General features: G+C 34.5%; 1 pseudogene; it reads left to right on the plus strand.

Annotated features, from left to right (window-relative positions):
• The first annotated feature begins 14,768 nt into the window (after positions 1-14,768).
• Positions 14,769-21,682, plus strand: part of LOC149536353 (protein CTR9 homolog pseudogene) — a 48,383-nt pseudogene continuing 41,469 nt past the window's right edge.

The raw sequence follows: 21,682 nt of genomic DNA on the forward strand, positions 1-21,682 counted from the left end.
AGTATAATTATGAAATTGATAGATAGAATGCTGAAGTATTATTTGAGACTAACAATGATTTACAGAATAAAGGAGAGCCAAGGTAGAAATAAAGCTTAGAACCTCTAGCAAAGTTAAGAGTCAAGATAGAAACTTGTACTTTGGGTAAAAATATGAAAAAGAATCATCCACCCAAGAAGATCATTGGAAGCAAAGATAAAGGTGTGATGACAAGAAGCAAAATCAATGAAGAATTATGTTTTAAATCTGAAGTTGAACCTATGTATGTAGATGAAGCATGTAAATATGACTACTAGAAACAAGCTATGAAAGAGGAATTGGATTAGATAGTAAAGAATGAGACACGGGAATTGGTTCCAAGACTAGTAGACAAGAATTTGACTAGTTAGAAACAAGATGAATGAGAAAGGTAAAGTTGTAAGGAACAAAGCAAGATTGATATGTAAAGGTTGCTCACAATAGGAAGGAATAGACTATGATGAGATCTATGCTCCTATGGTAAGAATAGAAGTAGTAAGGTTATTTTTAGCATATGCACCATATAACAAATTCAAAGCATAGAAAAACTTGAAGAAGAGGTGTACATAGAAAAACTTGAAGGTTGTCCTTTGATAGATGACAAGGACATAGTATACAAACTGAAGAAATCATTGTATGGCTTGAAGCAAGCACCTAAAACCTAGTATGTAAGGTTGGACAAGCATTTGAAAAATATTAGATATCGAAAAGTCATGGTAGATAGTAATCTCTATTGTAAAGAAATTGATGATTTATTGATGATTTTGGTTATTTTTTTGATGATATCATATTTGGAGGAAATGATAATGAAAGTGATAAGTTTGCAAAAAAAATGAAGAAGGAATTTGAAATGAGCATGATAGGAGAGATGAAATATTTTCTAGGATTACGAATTGTGTAGGATAAAGAAGGAATCTTTATTTCTCAAACTAAATATTTGAAAGTCTTACTAAAAAGGTTTGGTTTGGAAACGTGTAAACCTATTGGAACACCTATGGTAACTAGAAACAAGTTATCTCTAAAGGATGAGACACCTACTATTGAATAGAAGAAGTATAGATCTATGACCAGAGGATTGCAATATCTAACTCATGCAAGGTCAAATATAGCAAATGTAGTTGGAATTGTTGCAAGATTTCAAGCTAGTCCTTGAGAATAACATTATGTAGTAGTCAAAATGATATTTAGATACCTAAAAGGAACATCTGAGTTTGGGTTGTGGTATGAAAGATCTAATGATTTTACTTTATGTGCTTATACTAATGCTAATTGGGAAGGAAGCATAGATGATAGAAAGAGTACCAGTGGTAGAGCCTTCTTTCTTAGAGGAAGATTGGTTTCTTTGCTAAGAAAGTAGGATTATACCTCACAAAGTATAGTGGAAGTAGAATATGTTGCAGTAGCAAACAATTATAATCAAGTTGCTTGGATGAAGTAGATACTAAAGGATATAAGGATAGAATTCAATGAACCTGTTCTCATACATTGTGACAACACAAGCATAGTAAATATGTCTAAGAATCTAGTGTTGCATTCTACTACCAAGCACATTTCTATCAAGTATCACATGTTGAGAGAAAAAGTTGTAGAAAAAGAAATTAGATTGGAGTATGTGAGCACTAAAGAGCAGATTGTAGATATCTTCACTAAGCCTCTTCCCAAAGAGACTTTTGAGTATTTGCAAAGTATGCTAAGGGTTATGCCCCTTCCTAAATTAGAAAAGATGATGCAACAAGTGCATCAGTCTAGTGTAATAGGGCACTATTTTTGTTTGGATTGAATGTTGATGCTTCCTATATAGGGGATTATCTATGATGGATAGATTTATCTAGAAATCTTGTTAGATGTTGTTTTTGAATAGTGTCTTTTAACACTTAAGCTAATCAGAGACAGTTGTTGCAGAGAGTGTTGGTTGTTGAAACCTTTGACATTGATGTCAATGGGGGAGAAATTTAGCATGAAAATTAGTGTGAAAACCAATATGCATGGAAAAAAAAATTTAGAACATTGAAGGGAGAATTTTAGCATGGGAGAATGATTGGTGAAGAGGACATGAAAAGAAAGGTCAATAATCTTTTGTTGGTATTCTTGGAACTAGATGTTTTTCATCTATGTTGCCATCAATGCCAAAGGGGGAGATTTTTGGAAGCATGAATGTTGATGATATTCCTATGGGGATATTGTGAAAACATGATTGGATCATGATGATATGTTACATTCATGACTATGTTTTTCATTGATGTCAACATAGCAGCTTTCTATGGTATCTGATAGAAGTACACTAAAAAGATCAAGTTGATATGCATTCATTAGCAAGGTTAAAGGGAGATACTACTAAATGTCTAGTATATGTAGCTAACCTCAAAAGAATAAGATATTAAGTCTGGAAGAAGTTATGCATGTTTTGGTGATAACTATTTTGAGATAGAGTTTACAGAGGCATGTCCTAGTAAATTTGTTATATCTCTTAGCAGATTTGTTATTCTAAGAAGTTGAAGTGACAGATGTAAAGAAGACATATTGGTAATGATGTAGCTAAGTTATCTCTTCATAATAACATATGTACAAAAAGTTATTCAAGTTGCAAGGTGGAAGATTTATGTTATCGCTAAGTGTAACATGTTCCTTATGTAGTCCTATAATAATTAATTGAGAAGGTCTAACAACCGGCTCAGGGAATTGTTTTATGGATTTGACATAAAGGAAGCAAATTTTCCTTTATCATGTGTATCAAAGAGAAGTGATTGTAAACATAACAAAGAGTAAAATGAAAAGTTGAGCAAAGCAAAGCGGAAGTGAAGGAAACTTCATTGTCAAGGTTTTATTGAGTGATTAGAAGTTGGATACTTGGATCTGAGGTTCATGACCTGGTACACAAGGTCTAAAAATGATTGTATTGGTTAAAAGAATAGAGGAAAGAGGAACTTAATATTAAATTAATTTTTTGGGTAGGGAGCTCTTCTTGTAATTAAAATTGCATGTTTGGGCAGTGGGCTCTTCTTGCATACATTGTACTATAACTCCTAACAGGGTTGGAATCTCCTAATAGGAACTCATATGTACTAATGTTGTAATAGAATCCTAATAGGGTCCATCCTCTAACAAGGAATATTTATATTAGTACATCATCTTGTGGGCATCATTCCAATTGGGGTTTTCCTTCTAATCAAGGTTTTCCCTAGTTAACATATTTAGTGTAATTATCTATGTGCATCTTGCTATGACTATTGTTTACTTTGGTTGAATGGATAAGATTTCTTAAAGTTGATAAATGTTTTAATCATTGGATAACTAATTCAAAGCCCCTTTCTCTCTCAGTTATCTTGGTGGACTATTGTTACTAATAGTAAGAACTCATATGTTAAGACCATTTGACACCACATGTAAGTATAAACCTTGGGTCAAACCTAGTCAAAGGTTATGATATGATTTTTTTCATAGTTTGACTTGGTATCAGGATGTTGTCTATCATTTTATATCCCCATCAAGTCTTTAGAATAAATATTGATTCAAAAGTTGTAAATGATGTTAATATTTTCAATGTTGTACAAAGCAACATTGACAAATTTTGAGAAAAACTTTCAAACTACCAACCCAATTATAATTTGAATTCGAAAGAAAATTTTAACCATTGGAAAAGGTATATATAGCCTTCTAATTGTTGAGGGAAGGTAGAATGATGTTTTGTAAATATTAGGGTAAAGATTTGAATAATAAAATAATGGTTTTTAGTGCAAATTCTCTATTTCTACATATTATATGGATTTGGATGGAATGGAACATGTGATAAATGTCAATGGTAGAATGGTTATAATCCTTATCTTTCATTTTCATTTGGTCTCATTGTTTAGTGTGGAGAAAAAAGGGGAAAATCTTGGTTTTTCTCTAGGCAGTTCATTGGATAACTAAGTGGAAAGAGGTGAATTAGTTATCTCGGGTCCCTTAATCAATTTTTACCTTATAAAACCTTTAAATAGTTAACTTGGTTAAGAATTCAATCGAACACACTAATTTCAACTTTATTCATATGAAAATAGGAAATAATAGGCAACACATTCATAAACACATTGATACCATATTTTTAATGTGGAACCCCAATTTGGGTAAAAACCACTATGGAAATTATGACCCACAAATAAATTCACTTTTTTAAAGTGGACATGATTAAGGTCCTACTCTATTAAAGGTTACAATCACATTTTTTAGATGTGAACTATTAGGTGATTTTCACAAAAGTTCAACTAGACCTATCTCTCTTCAATGAGTGGCCTCATTAAAGGACTTGGTGCATTCATTAGAATTCCCCCTTATAAAGGATTTACAAATAGGATTATTAAATCCACTTGGTTAAGATATTTTCTTCTATAATGGTTACAATGTAATAGTGAAATGATCTATTTAAAATAAAAACTACCTTTTCCTATTCAAATTTCTTTTCTACTCATTTTTTCTCCTTAAGACTCTTCTTTTTTGGTTGATCAATACACACACTTTATCTCATCTCTTTCCTTTAGAATTTTCCTTGCCTATGTTCTTCTCAATAACTCTTACTTTCTCATTCAATGATCAACAAAATATCCACTCTTTCTTATCCTTTATATAGATGTATTTTTCTACTTAATCATATTCACTAGGATTTCCTTGATTTTCTCTCATCTGTTTGATCACGTTTCAACCCATTTTCACTCGATGTCATCCTATAATTTATTTTACTAAAATTGTAATATTTTTTGACTCATGTTTTTGTCTAACCAAACAATGTCATCTACTTGGTTGAAATTAATGCGTTTGGTGATATCAACACTTCCTCAATTTACTTACATATGTTTGGTACAGAATGAGGTGATTGGCATATAATGCACCATGGTACATCATCATTCATATTTAAAATTTTCTTTTGTAGGGGGTCTGGAGTACTGTTGTCCTTCACATTTTGGGTCTGGTTAGGAACTGGTTTACCATCTTTCCACTGAGTGGTATAAGGGTAATTCTGCATCCTAGGCTATCTATTAAAGTTTTTGTTATTCACCGGGGGTCTTTCAGCAACATTTGGCTTATCGAAACTAGTGGGATTCATCTTCTTGAGCATTTCTAAAACCTAGCCTATAGTAGGTTCTTCGAGCTTTTTTCCTATAGGGGTTCTGTCACCCTCCCTTTTATTATTGTTCTTAGAATTAAAAATTTTAGGATCATCCCTCCTACCTAGTTTGCCAGATGCCTTTCTATTATTCTCTATATTTACTGCAACTCTATAGGCATCTCTCAAGGTTTTAGGATCTTTATCCCTCAATTGATAAGCCATTTTGCTATCAAAAGAATTGAAGTAGGTTGTAAGACAGACATCTTCATTTAACCTCATGAATTGAAAAAGTTTGTACATACCCTTTTGGAATCTCACATTGAAATCAAATGTGGACTCATTTGGATTCTTCTTGATATTGTTGAACTCATTCAACATGAATCCCGCATTGGTATTGTCCCCATACTGCTCTTTAAACAACTTTTCCATATCACTCCATGAGGTAATATTGTCATCAGGAAACCTCCTAAACCAATCCCTTGCATCCTCTGTTAATGAATGCACAAACAATTTCATTACCATGTCTTCATGTTCAACTTCATAATCATTCAACATGTCAATGAAAGTCCTCAAATGTTCTTCACTAGTAAAAACATTGTTTCTAGAAAACTTAACCACTTTATCCCTTAAATCAAATGATATGGGATGGGGGGCACCAGGAATACCAACAAATGATATCTATCTATACTTTTCCAGGTATATAGGTTTCTTCTAGAAACCAGGAACATTTGAGGTGCTAGCTATATTAGCTTGACTCAGGGGAGCAGCTTGGGACTGTTGTGGTGGGACAAATGGGACTTGGGTGCCAATATTTGGGGATGAGGTAGGGGCAAATTGGGGTATTCCCTGGGTTGAAATTGTGGGAGCACTAACTAGTGCAGGATTTGCAGGTGGGATAGCCAAATTGGGCCATGAAGCAAATGCAGAATTAGACTTTATGAATTGGATTTTCCTTCTAGTTTCTGCAGCTTGAGCTTCATTTTCAACCTTCTCAAGTTCTTTTGCAAGAGCTTCCCTCTCTTTTTGAGCCTTCTCAAGATCTAGATCTAACTTCGACATGGAGGGCTGTATAGGTTTGCTTGGTATAGCTTAAGGCTCATTTATTTGGATTCCTATAGCCTTGCCTTTCCCTTTGTCTGGAGCTTTTGCAGTGGGCTCTACAGGATCAATTTGACCAGGTTTATAGGCTTGAACTTGAACAATAACTGGTTCTTGCCTTCGATTTAGGTGTTTCTCCTATTCTTGCACTTTAGCTCTCAGATTATCAATATCTCCAAAAACATCCTTATGGAGAGTTGTGGTATTCTCTTCTAATTTTTTATTTTGCTCTTTCAAAGCAGCCATCCTTCTTAGCAGAGTATCTCTTTCTATTATGGCATCTAAGGTGGCTTGCTCCTTCTCTTTTTTAAGACGAATGCATTTAGCTTCTTCCTCAGCAATCCATTTCTTCAAAAATTCTATCTTAGAGTGCACTTCTTTAGGATCTGCAAAAGTTGCCTCAGAATCAACAGGGTCATCTAGATCTATTAGGTTTGGTTCTACATATGGGGCTGCTCTGGGATTAAAAGGATTATCAGATGAACTCCTAAATCCTAGCCTATAATTTACATTAGCTACAGGATCTGGTCTTAATGAAGCAATTCCCATAGTAGATACATCCTTGTCTTGAAAAACTCTCTCATCTGGTAATGGGGTACTAAAAATGCCTCCTAAGAGTCTTGTAGTTTCGGATTCAGAGCTAAGCAAAGAAGACTCTCTTCCTATTACTGGTTGATAACGAGAATTGACGGATGCATTACCTTTGGGTTTCCAAGTAGGATTTAGATCTGTCTTTTTATTATTTTGGTTCTTCCTACCACCTTGGGGTAAATCAGTATACATTGATACATTGGGATTGGCTCTCATGTAAGCTCTTGTATTTTTCCTCTTGTCAGCCATGTTTACCTTTTGTTACAATAAGCACTAGCTTCAAAACCTTGACTGAGTCGCCACCCTATTTTGGGAAAATATATAATAAGACTTTTAGCTGATCAAAAGAAACTAATACACAAGTAGGAACAAAAATATATGGCACAGACAGACCAATCACTGATGTCATAAGACTGCAACTCTTGCTTGTTTAGATAAGACACTTGGATAGGCTGGATACGTCAGTGTGTAGCAATGGCACTTGGGCTCTATCTTCTTTAAATTCTCAAGGTTTGACACTAAAAAGATTCCCTTATAACCATGGGCAAGACATAGATCACATTGACACACATGTACACATCAGGACCGAAGAAACTGCAGTACTTTTCACAAAGGTGTCGGACAAGTCACCAGCAGAGTCGCCATTTTGTTGGTGTTTTAATTGGTACTAAAACTACTAATCGACAAAAAGCTTAATACCAGAATGATAGTACATACACAATATAAAGACTAGCCTATTCTTATCAATAATTGCATATGTAAGGTATTCAGACCCAACTTCAACAAAATCGCAAATGGTTTTCTACTCTTTTGGCTCTGCACAACCAAGGTGGGTATACCCAGGGATGGTTCAAATATGAAACTACTGTATGAGGATTATTCTTAGTTTCATTCTGATTCTCATTTCAAAAATCCTCAAATATATACATAATTCTTACTAACTTGCCAGAACACATCCCATAAACAGATATGGCCAAGAAATCTTCTATAGATCTGCAGACGTTTTTAACAAAAATGGCTAACTGAAGCTAAAAAGATTTCATGTAGACAAGTGCTGGCCAACTTTGAAGATCTACAGGAAATAAAAGTAAAATTTGATTTGATGATGTATTTGAACAACCATTTGTAAGGTACTTCTCTTTTACTTGAAATAACTCGATCAGTGCCTAATCCATTGGGGTTTCAGAGTCTATAGCAAAATATAAGATCTAATTTGTTACCTTACAACAAATTGTATCAACAATTCTTATCAGAATTTATCATTCAAAATCCTTTTCAATACTTAAGGAATCTTATCACATTCATCAAAGCTTTTACTTAATCCATTGAATTAACAACAATGATAGATGGATATACAACCTAACTAGATTGCATTCAATTGCACAGGCTTTTACTCACACAACATCAAGGTAGCTAAGTATTGAGTAGGAGACAAAATTCAGAAAGAACTGATATGGGGACAGTTCATAGTTTGTATTCATTTCCTTTGAAAATGGTACATCTTTTACAATAAAATTAGAATAGCCTTCAGAAATAAACACAGTTCATTCTATCTTCATGTATTTTCAGAAAATTTTGACAGAGAAACACATTACAAATTTGCCTTCAAAATTTGGACCAAAAACTAGACTAAGCACAATACTTAGAAGAAAAAGAATTCAGACCGTTCTTTAGCCTTGGGATCTCACTTAAATAGTGTGAGATGCAACAAGCTTAGGGCTAAAGAGAGTGACATGTGTCCTTTTACAAAAATTTGGTAAATTACCCCTTTTCAAAAGAGAGCCGAACAAACAAAACCAAAACAAATAAAACGGAAGGCAAATGACAACTGGAGCATAAAATCTTCAATTTTGTCCTTTTCTCTAACTGCTCCCAGTTGGTAGCACTTTGATTTCTGCGATTGCTTCCCAGAAAAATATTTCTCTTTTAGTGGGCCAATCACATTCTTTAACTATTGTTAATTCATCCACTGTTTTCTGCCACCTGGCATCAGTAATCACCCTTCCTTCTATGATAAACCTATTCACTTTAGTTTCAATTTTGAAAAGGGTATCAATTAGTTCATTGAAAATACATCCATCAATACCATCTTGGAGGACGGACACCATTTGTGGCAAGTCTATAATGTGATCAAAAGAATTAGACCACTCATCAAAATCTTTTAACTTATCATTAGAATCGATAACAGAAGGAACCAAAGAATAGAAACCATTTGTTAGCATTTTTAATTTACTTTGGATTACTGCCAACTTCCCTGTAAAGACTTGCAATAATTCTTTCACTTTGTCCATACCTTCCTTCACAGTAATAACTTTATCTGGGAGATCTGGCTTCTTGGCTAACAAGGGTATCAACCTATCAAAAAATTGCATATAGGGTCCCCATTGTTGAAAAATAGGCTCAAGCCACCCGACAGCACCCATGCATACTTATTCCATAGATTGTAGACTAACGAATGTATTATAAGTATCCTGAGATATTCTTTTCAGAATGCTGATTCTATGATTTAATACATTCATCAAAACAGTTTTCTTGGTATTATTGTCAACCTGGGAAATTTCTATTTCCACACTAATCACAGGCACTAACACTGTTGTTTCCATGAGCATTTCTTCTGTTTGGGCCTCTGCTTCTACTTTGTGCCTTCTTTCTTCCTCTTGTCTTGGTGCATGCTCTGCCTCTACTGCTATCTTGAGTTGTTCTTTGAGGGATTTTATTTCTGTTTCCAAAATTTTAATTTTTTCCTCCAACTCCTCTATTCTTTGTTTCTCTACATGCTCATTTTGAGCTCTTCTTCGTATGTTCTCCTGATATCAAGGCATTCATTAAACATTGTAGCTAACTTATCCTCAATTTCATCAACCTTTTCCTCGTTCATTAGAGAAAAATGTTTTACCAAACTAGAGATTTCCTTCCCAATAGTGCTCTCCAATGTCCACACAATCATATTGCCCTGAGCAGTTTCTTCTATATCCATCATCTTAGGCTTCTTGGTGTTAGGGGCCACGCTCCATACTGCTAGGGTTTTAGTGTCCACATTAAAACCTGGCCCTCTTTTAAAACCTTCACTACTACTGGCTTCATAACTGATGGCCTTATCTTTTCTTCTCATTTGGTCCAACACAAAAGCTTTCTCAATATCCCAATGTGGTATTAGAATCATACCACTCCTATGTACTAATTCCCTAGCTTCTGCGACAGTCATTGTTTCACTTTTAGGGTCATAAGCCAATAGTTTTTCAACTAACTCTTTATTTTTTTCTAGATCTTCTCCTGGCATGAGACTCAATGTGAGTTCATTTTGTTTGATTTTATAGAGAAAACTTTTAAATTCTGATGATTTAATAAAATCATCATCTTCCATGAATTTCTTAGATTGAATGAGCCTATCATCCAACCTTGATGCTGTAATTTGCATGTCAGTAGAAGCTTTTCCTGCTTCAGTAGCCCTTTGATGAAAATAATTTTGCCTAATATTAGCAAAATACTCACTACTTCCAGACATGACCTGTATAGCTCTTCTTACCACCTTTTCAGGGATTTGCATTGTCTTTTGTCTTTTATTTCCTTGTGGTATCCAGGTTGAAGTTGATGGCTGCTCTTCTTCCAAATCAATTTCTAATTGTGTATCTAGTTGAGGGGATTCTCTATTTACAACAGCTTCTTCTCCCTCTGGCTCATGAGGCATTTGTAACATAATATGATCAAAATCTTCAATCATTTTCCTCAAATTATTAGGATATGGGATTTCTGTATAAAAACCCTTAAAATCAGGGTTGGTCCTCTTCAGAGCATTTTCTACTTTCCTTATTTCTTCATATTTCCTTAGTAACTCACCTGCCTCCCCTGTTGCTACTATGTTGGCAATTAGGTCTCTACAGGGATAGGCTTACTTGGAGGTAGAACAAAACCCCTAATGGTCTTAACCTCATTTGCAATGTAACCATCAGGATCATATACCCTATAGGGCCCAGCAGCAAATTTATACTGACCTAAATAGTCACTCAATTCCTCAAAAGCATTCTTGCCTATTTCAAAATCTCCTACCTTAAAGGTTCTACACACAAAAGTAGGCTTATGCAGCGAGGGAGGGATCATTTCTTTATTCATCAACTAGAATTGCCAAAAGAATTCAATAATGGCTAATCTAGGGGGTAGATATTTAGGCAATAGATGAGCAGGTTGTGGGCATGCAAAAACTCTGATTAAAGTACATTCTTCAAATGAAAATATGGTTCCCCAGTTATGATCTAATTTTGTTTTTTCATCAAAGAAAAGGGGCCTAAGAAGAGTCTTCAAAACATTGGGTGCCCTAAAGAAAGTATGATCTAGCTGCCTCATAATAACAAAATTGAACAAATTGAAAAAAACTAGAGCATTTGAATAGAAGAAATCTTTGTGCCAGATACGAGTCCAGAGTTGCACAGGTAACTCACCAAATTCATTAGAATTTTGATCAGTGAAGTCTCCACTAATGTACCCAATGTTGTTATACAGGATAAGGTGCATCAATAATGAGTAATGGTGGAACTTGAAGTCTTTCAGTTCTCCTTTCTTAGCATCACAGATCTACATGTGCATACTGTCAATGATAAAGGAAACATAATCATACTCCTTATGATGAAAAGGATCCTGTATGTCACATGCCATTAGAAAAAGAGAACCATATACACAATACTCTACGCCATCACTTCCCAATACTTTGTACAACCCATAAACTATGTTTTTGAAATAATTCTTGAACCTACTCAGAGGTAAAAAATCTCCCACCTTTCTTGGAATTAACCCTACCTTCTTAACTCTGTAAGGAATGTGCAGCAGCATGACATTGTTTACAAAATAGGTCTTATTCCTAGTGAACTTTTCTTGTAAGTCTGCTATGTCAATAGGTACATCCATTTGTCCCATCAATCCAAAAGCTTCAATAAAAGAAGTTCTATCCAATGTACATAATACACTCCCATTATGCCTATGAAAAGTCCTAGTTACTGGATTGTATGACTTTATTAGGGCCTTCAATAGGTCAACATCAACGAACACTTCTAGAAAAATTAGTTTTGCCATATTTCTATTCAAAGGGTTACATACTGGCACATTCTCTATTCTATTCTGATAAAAGTACATGAAAAGATCATAGCTGATAATTCTAGGGCATTCAGCATCTTGAACAAAAGCATAAGGGTCTCTGAATATATGATCATTTGCAGAAATTGTATTTGACGACCCTGGAAGAAGTTTTAACCAGTCTTCTGCATGCTTGTTCAGTTTTCTGATCCTTGTCTTCTTTTTTGTTTTAACAGTAGTTTTCTTCCTTTTTCCTTCTGGTGTGACTTCTACCACATCATCACCCTCGTCTTTGACTTCAAATCCTTCTGCGTGAACTTCTTCAACTTCTTGGTTGGCCATTTTTTACTTTGAATTCTTTTGCAACTTCACAGGATACACAGAGCTCTGTATTTTTTAAAACTTTAGAACAACACAGGAACAAGCTTCTTGAGGCCGGTAATTCAGATAAATCCTTGATGTTTTAATTATATATCTGCCAACCTTTTTAATAAATTTAGCATGCATGAGCTTTAAAACTTATGATCACAAGGTCATCATCAAGGTATATCAGCCGCAAAATTTGATTCTGATTGTACTTTTCAAAACCTTACTTTGCTTGGTTACAGTAGTTTTTTCCTTTTTGCTTATTTGTCATGATACATCAAAAGTTCTTTCTTATATGACTACCTTCTGTTCTTACACTGAGTTACATCTTCAATCTTTGTGATACCGGAAAAGCTCTTGATGGATCTCTATGCTCACTCAGAGAAAACTTCAAAATGCCCTAGTCGTAGGAATGTAATGATGCTCTTACAATGTTTTACAAATCCCTTTTACGTTCTTACAAAACCTTTTACCCCATAGGATCTCAAGCCCTATTACTATGCATCTCCGCCTCTACGATTTAATATTCCTCGTGCGAGTGTAAAACCCTCATTCAAGTCGTTCTAGTTGCCTTTACGCTCCTACGTGCAAGTATCTGCGGAGACCTTGGAAATTCCTTCTACGTTGTTCCGCTTACTTCATTTCTCGGAGCAGCGTAAGGCTTCAAAATTTATCTCCCGCTCTTACGACTCAACTTTATTCATATCACCGAAGAGCCCTCTCAACTGCTATTGTGGTCTTACATCTTCCTTTTGTTGTATGAGCGTAAACCCCTTTTACTAATTTTCCTTCTCGCCTTTTTACACTTACACGCTGAGACTGGATCCGTAACCACAGAGGAAAGAAAAAAAAGCTCTTCGTTCATATGCTTAACCTACAAGCATAAGGGCGTAATATCAAAGGCTTAAGTCATATGCCACGAGGGATGGGCCCATCTGACATAAATGTCGTGTCTCCATCTGATTTTCTGCAACTGGGCCCTTCTGACACTTCAACAGGTCCTACATGATTCCTTCACCGCTAAGAACAAAGCTTTACGATTATCTGCAAACCTAAGAATCGTAGACACGTAAACACCATGAAACCTTGCTTCTGTGCTTATGGAAAACCTTTACTCGTAACACCGTGATACCCTCGTGTGCCCTTTAGATCATGCTTTACGCCTTTTATGCTACCCATTGAGGTGCATGCGTAGGTCACATTGTAGGATTCCCTGCTCCTTTGCTCAGGGTATTTACTCGTAAGCCCGTAACAAGAGCTTTTCCAGGCACGATAATCCTTTACGCCTCTTCGCTATATCAAAAAGCATGGCCACAAAAAACAAAAACAAAAGGCATTCCGTTGTTACGTGAATCCTCACACCATAGGAACGTAAAGGACCAACTTAAAACATCTTACAACTCCTTCTGAGAAATTCAAAAGGGATGCCATCAATTTCGAACCTAGGACAAAATCATGGGTGTTTTTAGGAGATCAACCTAGAGAAATAAACAGACTCTGATAACATATGAGATAGGGCAAGACTTAGGGCAACCTAAGAATTCAAATGATTTCTTACCATGATTTTAAAGAATTTTAGGTTTGAAAAATCAGACCAACAGGATGTATTCAATAGATTAGAGGAAGTGAAACTATATTATAATATCATGTAATGGTCTTTATTTATATATTTGAATGGTTGAAGAACTTTTTAGGAAAATATAAATAAAAGGAGGTTTTCTTTTTCAAGTTTTATGTGTAATATTTTAGGAACCTGATTGTTGTTTCTATTAGTAAAAAATAATATGAATAGATAAATACATAAAAAATATATTTTTGGAAAGATATTTGAATTATATTTAATTTGGTTTTTGTTTGATAAAATTTCATTCACATGTGAATAAGTTATTGTTATTTTAGTTCAAACTATTTAGAACTTGATTTTTATGTGTGCAATTTTGGAAGAAAAGTAATAGATTCTATTTAACTTATCATTTGAGCTATAACTATGGGAAAAAATGTTTAACTAGTAAATATAATCTCTCATAAAATTAACTTTCTTTATCTCTTCATTTGTATAAGTTATTAATGGATCTTTGCATTTTATATTTTGTCCTAGATGATTAAGTTGGTAAAAGTCCCTTAATATTTTGTAAGAACCCATTGTTGAAGCCTCTTGACTAGCACATCCTTTTTGGTATCAAATCTCATAAAAATATCTAGAAAAATTTTATATGTAATTTTGTGTGGGTTGGGACAAGTTGAGGAGAGGACCTGTAGAGTGGTCAAAAGACTAGGTTGAGTGGAGAGAAACTAGATAGGAGAAAATGGCCACAAGAGGAGATTTATATCATGATAATAGGATATTATTAGATGCATGGGTGTAATATTGGGATTTACAAAAAAATAATAAGGAAGAGGCAAATAAAAGAGATGAAGGAAAAAATAAAAATAAAATAGAAGAGGAAGCAAGAATGAAACAAGAGATAAAAGAGAAAATAAGATTCCTAATGAGGGAAATTGAATTAAATGTAGAAATTTTCAAGAGACTAAAGAGGAATTGAAAGAAAATATGGACAAGGAAAATGGTGATTTGGAGAAGCCATCCATTGAGGATACAAATGTATGTGAAGATGGAATAGAGAATTTGGTTATCAATTAAGAGAAGAGTTGTCTGTTGGAAGGACAAAGTGAACAAATAGATGATAATTTAAAAAGTGAGTTGATGCTAGTTGTTGATGAAACTAATGATGGAAGGGTTATTAAAGATAGAAAAGATATGGAAGTGGTATTTTTTATGATCCTTATGATGAAAAGGTGTTATAAATGTGTAGAATAACTAAGATGAGGGGGGTTGGGGGGTGAATCAGTTACTCAAGGCCAATATGTACCACTTGAACATTTAAACAATAAACACTTCATTGTTTAGCTTATCCCAGTGTTGCTCAGTCTATATTGTAAAATTTTGATAAACATAACTTGCATTGCATAATGAAAACATTATCAAATGTAAACACACATAAATCACTCATCACAACTTTGACACTAGGAATTTACGTAAAACCCCAAATTGGGAAAAGCCACAAGCAACATGTCACTCTTTTTCACTCTTTCAAAGTGTGTTGTGTTAGGAGCCAACCCTATTAAAGGTTACTAAATACACTATTAAATGTGACCTGGTTAGAGGATTTATTCACCCTATTAGGAGTGACCTTGTAAGAGGACTTTGATCATTCCATTTAGAATGTCACCTAGTTAAAGGATTTACACATAATGTTAAGTCTTCAAAAGATTGTTAGGTCATCCTCTGTTAAAAGGATTTTAATAAAAACTATTTACAATGACTAGAAAGAAAATAGTAGGTTTTGATCTATATGATTACAATTCACTTTGCTGGTTTAGATCTTTGTTCAGTCCTTGTGCTCACTAGTTTACAAGTTCTTCAATTTCATTTCTGATCTTGATTTACTTGGAGACCCTTCAAAAAATTAGTCCACTCTTCTCAATAGAACCTAAGCCTTTTGCTTAGATTCACTTATCAACATCAACATTATCTTTGTAATCTTTCTTTATCAACTTTGCAATTACTCACACTCTTGCATTTATGATCAACCTTTCTTTGTATGTGTCTCTTCACATACAAGCTTCACACATAAACACTCACACACACTGCACCAATTGTTAGCTTTGTATCTCTTTAAATAGGCAATTTGTGCATTACCATTTTCTATATCCCCCATAGATCTGATGGTTTATGATAAGGTTCAACTCAGTTCATTGTATTTATCCATCTTCTTAATCTTCTTCTAGAAACTTCTCTAGAATTTATTGGTTTGGTATTTACCTAATCCTTGCCTTGAATTTAATGATCCAACTCATCAACAATCGTATCTTCAACATGATTTACATCCTCCAAGAAATCAGCTAACTTAGCTTGATCTCACAATTTCCTTGAATTCACATTTATACTATCACTCGACAATCTCTAAGTTCTGGTACTCAGTCATCACTGAAATACTCGATCACTGTAAATATTTCAGACTTGACATCAACTATCTTGCTCAATTGATGCTAATGCTTGGTCAACACTAGATTTTCTCAGCACTAGCTATAGATTGGTTGACACTAGGATTACTTGGAACTAATTATATTTTATACTTCTCCTTGGCTTGGCTTAGATTTCTTGACATAAACCATCACTTTTCTTTACCAAAGTCTATCTAATCACATGTCCATTGTAACTTCCTTTTCATAACTCAACCTTTTCTCCAAGTGCTATTATTATGAGAAAGTTCTCTAATCCTCTTCATCAATCAAATAGATATGACATTTATATTAGGTAGCAATATATCATATTAATAGATTTCACATCAATGAAAAAAAAAAAGAATTATTCCAATTGTAAGTTTTCAAAAATCTCCCACAACACTCAATATACTACCTAACATCTCTATTCATTTTAATCCAAAAATATAACCTAGTACCTAATTGTTGTGTCTTATTAACTCCAAAGTGACCACTAAGTGCCCAATTGTTCTTTTTTTGAATGAAATTATACCTCATTGATCCCCTAGGAACACATATTTGACTACCCTTAACATCATTTTCCAAAGTGTATTTAGAAAACTCACCATAGAAATTGTTCTTATACTCCTTGTACAACTTGTAAATGTCTACAAAATCTTCATCATCAGCATATAGGTCTTTGAAGCTATCAATCTCAATTCTTTGTAACTAAACCTCTTGCACTATTAGGAGTCTCCTTCTAGGGAATTAGCTACCTTATTTTGTACTCCTTTCTTGTGCTTGATGTTAAAACTATAGGCTTGTAGATATTCTACCCATTTCATGTGCTTTCTACTAAGTTTGTCTTGGGAGTTGAGGAAACTAAGGGTTTGATTATTAGAATATACCACAAACTCCTTTGGAAGAAAGAAATGCCTCAACTTCCTTAAATCTTGGACTAGAGCATACAACTCTAGGTCATAGGAAGATTACTTCATCTTTGCATCATTTAGCTTCTCACTATGAAAAGCTACTAACCTCCCTTCTTGGCTTAGGGCTGCCCCAATTGCCACATTTCTAGCATCAAATTCCACTATCAAGAGCTTATTAAAACTAGGTAGAAAAATAATAGGTTGAGTTTCTTTCCTCTTCTTGAGTGTCTCAAACCCATCATTTTCTCGAGGAGTCCAATAATACTTTGCCTTCAATCCACCTATGATAGTATCTAACATAGGAGTAAAAATAGCACTAAAATGTTTGACAAATATTCTATATAATATTGGTCCAAACCATGAAAACTTCTCACCTCTATTGAAACTCTGGGAGTAGGCTAGTTTAGAATGGCATCTACCTTACACTGATCCATCTTAAGGTTCCCTTGAGACAAAACAAACCCAAGGTACACTAGCTCCCACTTCATGAAGTCACGCTTCAAATTAATCATTAGCTTTTCTTCATGCAATTTCTTGAAAACAATTTTTAAATGCTTGATGTACTCCTCCTTAGTTTTACTAAAAATCAAAATGTGATCTAAATAGACAACAAAAAACTTACCAGTATAGTCTTTTAATACCTAATTCATAAGCCTCATGAAAGTAGATGGAGCACTTCATAAGACAAATGGCATTGCAAGCCATTCATAAAAACCTTCTATTGTCTTGAAGTTTGTTTTCCATTCATTCCCTTCCCTTTTTAGATTTATATTGGTAGAGTACCTTGCTTCCCCTAAACATCCCATTAGGTCTTCAATCCTAGGTATTGGGAACCTATACCTAATGGTGATTCTATTTATGGCTCTTGAATTAGTATAAAGTCTCCAATTTCCCCCCTTTTTAGGTGCTAGAATAGTAGGCATGACACAAGGGCTTATACTTTTCCTAATTAGGCCTTGGTCTAAGAGGTCTTGGATTTTCTTCCCAATTTCCTCACTTTGTTGAGGGGTCATTTTATAGGTAGCTTTGTTAGGAAGGGTGGATCTTGGTATAAAGTCAATTTTATGGGCTAATGAGTCTCTTGGGAAGTCGCATAGTAGGTTTTCCATCATTAACAATATCCTTGTATTCTTCAAGCATTTCTTGCACTTCCTTAGGTATCTTTGTTTTTTTGCGTGCCTTATCAACAACTTCTTGTTTAGGATTCAACACTAGGGACAACCCTACTCCTTCTCCTTCCTCCAAGGTCTACAAGAAATCCATTTCACCCACCACGAGGACATTAGGACTTGGAGATTTCACTTCTCCTTCTTCTATTAAGGATTAAATATCGAATATTATGCCATATTTCTTCAATGAATATGCATTTTTGGGTCCATTGTGCATTGCTTTCCTATCAACTTTGCATGGCCTGCCTAGTAGAAGGTCGCATGCATCCATAAGTAGAATTTCACATAACAACTTATCCTTATACCTTCCTATTGAGAATTAAACCCATTCCTTTTCACTTGCAAGAACATATTTTCCTTTATTGAGCAATGTAACTTTGTAGGGATTTCTATGTGGAATTACTTTCATGTTTAGTTTGTTAGCTACCTCCTCTAACATAATGTTATCTATGGAACCTAAATCTATGACAACCTTACCTATTTTTCCCATCATCTTGCACTTCACCCTAAATAATTATCTTTGTTGGCTTGGTTCTTCCTTGATAGATTATTTAATCAATGTCCTTCTTATCATTATATTGTCCCCTTCCTTTGATTCTAAGGGCACTTTTGATAGTTTATTATTGCTACTAGATTCTTCTTGCACATAGTTGACTCTTTTTTACACTTCCTTGAGAAGTAGAGCCTTTCTCAAGGAACCTATATGTAGGGTGTCCCATATGATTGAAATTATAACACTTCATGGTAGTAAAGTAGGATCCTCTACCTTGATAGTTGCTTCTTCCTCTACCACCATTTTTAAAGTTTCTTCCCTAATGAAGCTTCCTCTATTGGAATTTCCTTTGTGGTGTTCAGTCCACTTATTTTTCCCTTGGTTTCTTGAGTCTAAACCTTTTCCACCATAACCTCTTTGATTCCTACCACCTCTACCTCTACCTATACCTCTAAAGTTGGTGTCATTCTTCTTCTTTTTCTTTTCTTCCACTTTCAATGCCAATTGGAAACATCTATGGACTATTGTAGGTGTCCATAAGTTGATTCCTTCTTGTATGTTCCACTTCAACCTACCCAGATACCTAGGTACCTCAATAGGTTCTTCTTCTTGAGTTCATGATCTCAAACATAACTTCTAAAATTCCTCGATATATGTTATTATATCCATATCTTTTTTCTTTAAGCTTTGCCTCTTCTTATGTATTTGAATTTCATAGTCTCCAGGTAGGTATTGTTCCTTTACCTTAGTCACCATGGCTTTCCAATTTAAACATGGTTTCTATGCCATATTCTCCCTCTCTTCTTGGAGATAATTTCACTAGGTTAATGTTGATCCTTTTAGTCTATATTTGGATACCTTGACCTTTTGGGCTTCATTGACCCCCTCACACTCAAAGTGGTTTTCCATCCCTTCAACCCGTTTCATCACAAGTTCAGGATCCATCTTCCCACTAATCAAAGGAACTCCTTCTAGGTCCTTTCCACCCAATCCTTTATGGCTTTTAGGAAAGGCTCGTTAGATAGTGGATCATCTAGCTCAAGTATGATGTCTTCCTCATCAACCTTTTCCTTACCTTTACTACTAGTTTCTTTTTCTTGGTCTATCTTCTTGGTTACATCAACGGATTCCTCCAATTTTGTCTTTATCTCCTCTAATGCTTACTCTAAAATCCCATTCATTTCCTTTTTCTCTTTCATCTCCTTGGAAGTTAATCATTGGTCACCATTTCTACTTACCCTACTGACTCTTTAGTATACAAAGACATGCTAGTAGGCCCAAATCTTTGGTGGCTCTGATACCAATTTGATGTAAGCTGGATTGGTTACAAGTCCTTTTCTTCACTAAGGGCTCACCTATGATTTTCTCTTAGTGTATTATGGTTCTCTCTTTTCACACTACCCAAAGAAGATTTCTATTTTATCCTCTTCTCTTCCCTATCCAGTTATGCCAAGATTTTCACAACTTGCTTTCTTCCTAGAGATATCTCCTCTTATCCTACAAACTCACAATAACATCAATTTCATCATTTTGTATTCAACATGGAGTAAGGGATGAAATTTTAATGATCTTAAGACTTCCCTAAGTCTCTTGGACTCAAAATCCATAGGTCTTATTATCGATTCCATCAAACTTGTCAAAGTTGTCTTAATTAGACCTAGTAGAATTAGGCCTCCAAAGTTAGTTTTTGGGCTACAGCTCCAAAATTTACTTAAAAAGGAGGAAAATTAACCTCCACTATGAATACTCTTTTGGGAAAGCTTCAATATTTTGTGGGTCTTAGGTTCTCAACCTATCCACACACCTCTGTTCTATTTTTATAAATAAAACAAAGGGTTTCAAGCATTCCCAATCAACACTCCCTAGGGTATAATGAAACACATAACATCTTTGATCTTGTAACCTTCTCCTTTGGCACATGAATTAATTACACATCCCTCCTTCTATCAAATCCCACTTTCTAGCATTGTGATCACCTAGCAATGCAATGAAAGCTTGACTAGGACATCACTTGAAAAATAGTTAAACAGTTTCTCCAGGCCTCTCCTTTTCTATTTATATTTTACATAGAATCCACTTCCATGCCTCTCAAATCCATGATGATTCCATAGTGAGGATTCATGGAGGAGTCATTTTACACAAAACTACCAACATCAAATAGACTAATTACAAATGATTTTCTAACTACAACCAAACTACTTCCTATCAACTTGCACTCTTAATAAAAAAGAGTTGTATGAACATGAACTAAAAGGGCCAAATAAGAATAGAATCTTTTCCATCCATCATAGTACTCAAGAAATCAAAAATAAGAAAAAATGTCAAGCTAAGCAAAAATTTGTGTCTTTAACTTTTCATGTTCACTTCTTAAAAAAACTCTAACCCTTGGAATGGGTCTCCTTCATGAATTTATAAGTCACTTGAGAGGTTTTAAATAGTTATCTTAACTCTCAACCTCTTTCTTTCATTATGCAGCTTTTTATCAAAAGTTGTCAAGCAACTTTGACTCCCATCATTTGGAAACTTCCAAATTGGTCCAATATGATCCATTTAAGATGTCTAGGCATGATTTATCCTTTAGAACATCAATTTACATGATTTTACCATTTAGAATTCTTTGTCAACTTTTTCACAATTAATATCTTTCCCAACTTTCTACCAAATGACAAGGTATGACCTCTAACCTATGAAAAAAGATTTTAAAAAATCATAGAGGAAAATATAGGCTCAAAACCACATATTTCTCAGGCTTCTAGGGTATAAGATCCATAACCCTAGTTTTTCTTCCTAACACCCAAAACACAAGTAAGAAAAACAACTCAAAAACAACTAGAATGGATTGAGCCTAGTCAAATCCATCTAGAAGTAAACATACATGACCCTCTAA

This window comes from Cupressus sempervirens, chromosome 10 (assembly GCF_028749045.1).
Source record: "Cupressus sempervirens isolate cs-2001-9-10 chromosome 10, ASM2874904v1, whole genome shotgun sequence".
In the NCBI taxonomy this organism is placed as follows: Eukaryota; Viridiplantae; Streptophyta; class Pinopsida; order Cupressales; family Cupressaceae; genus Cupressus; species Cupressus sempervirens.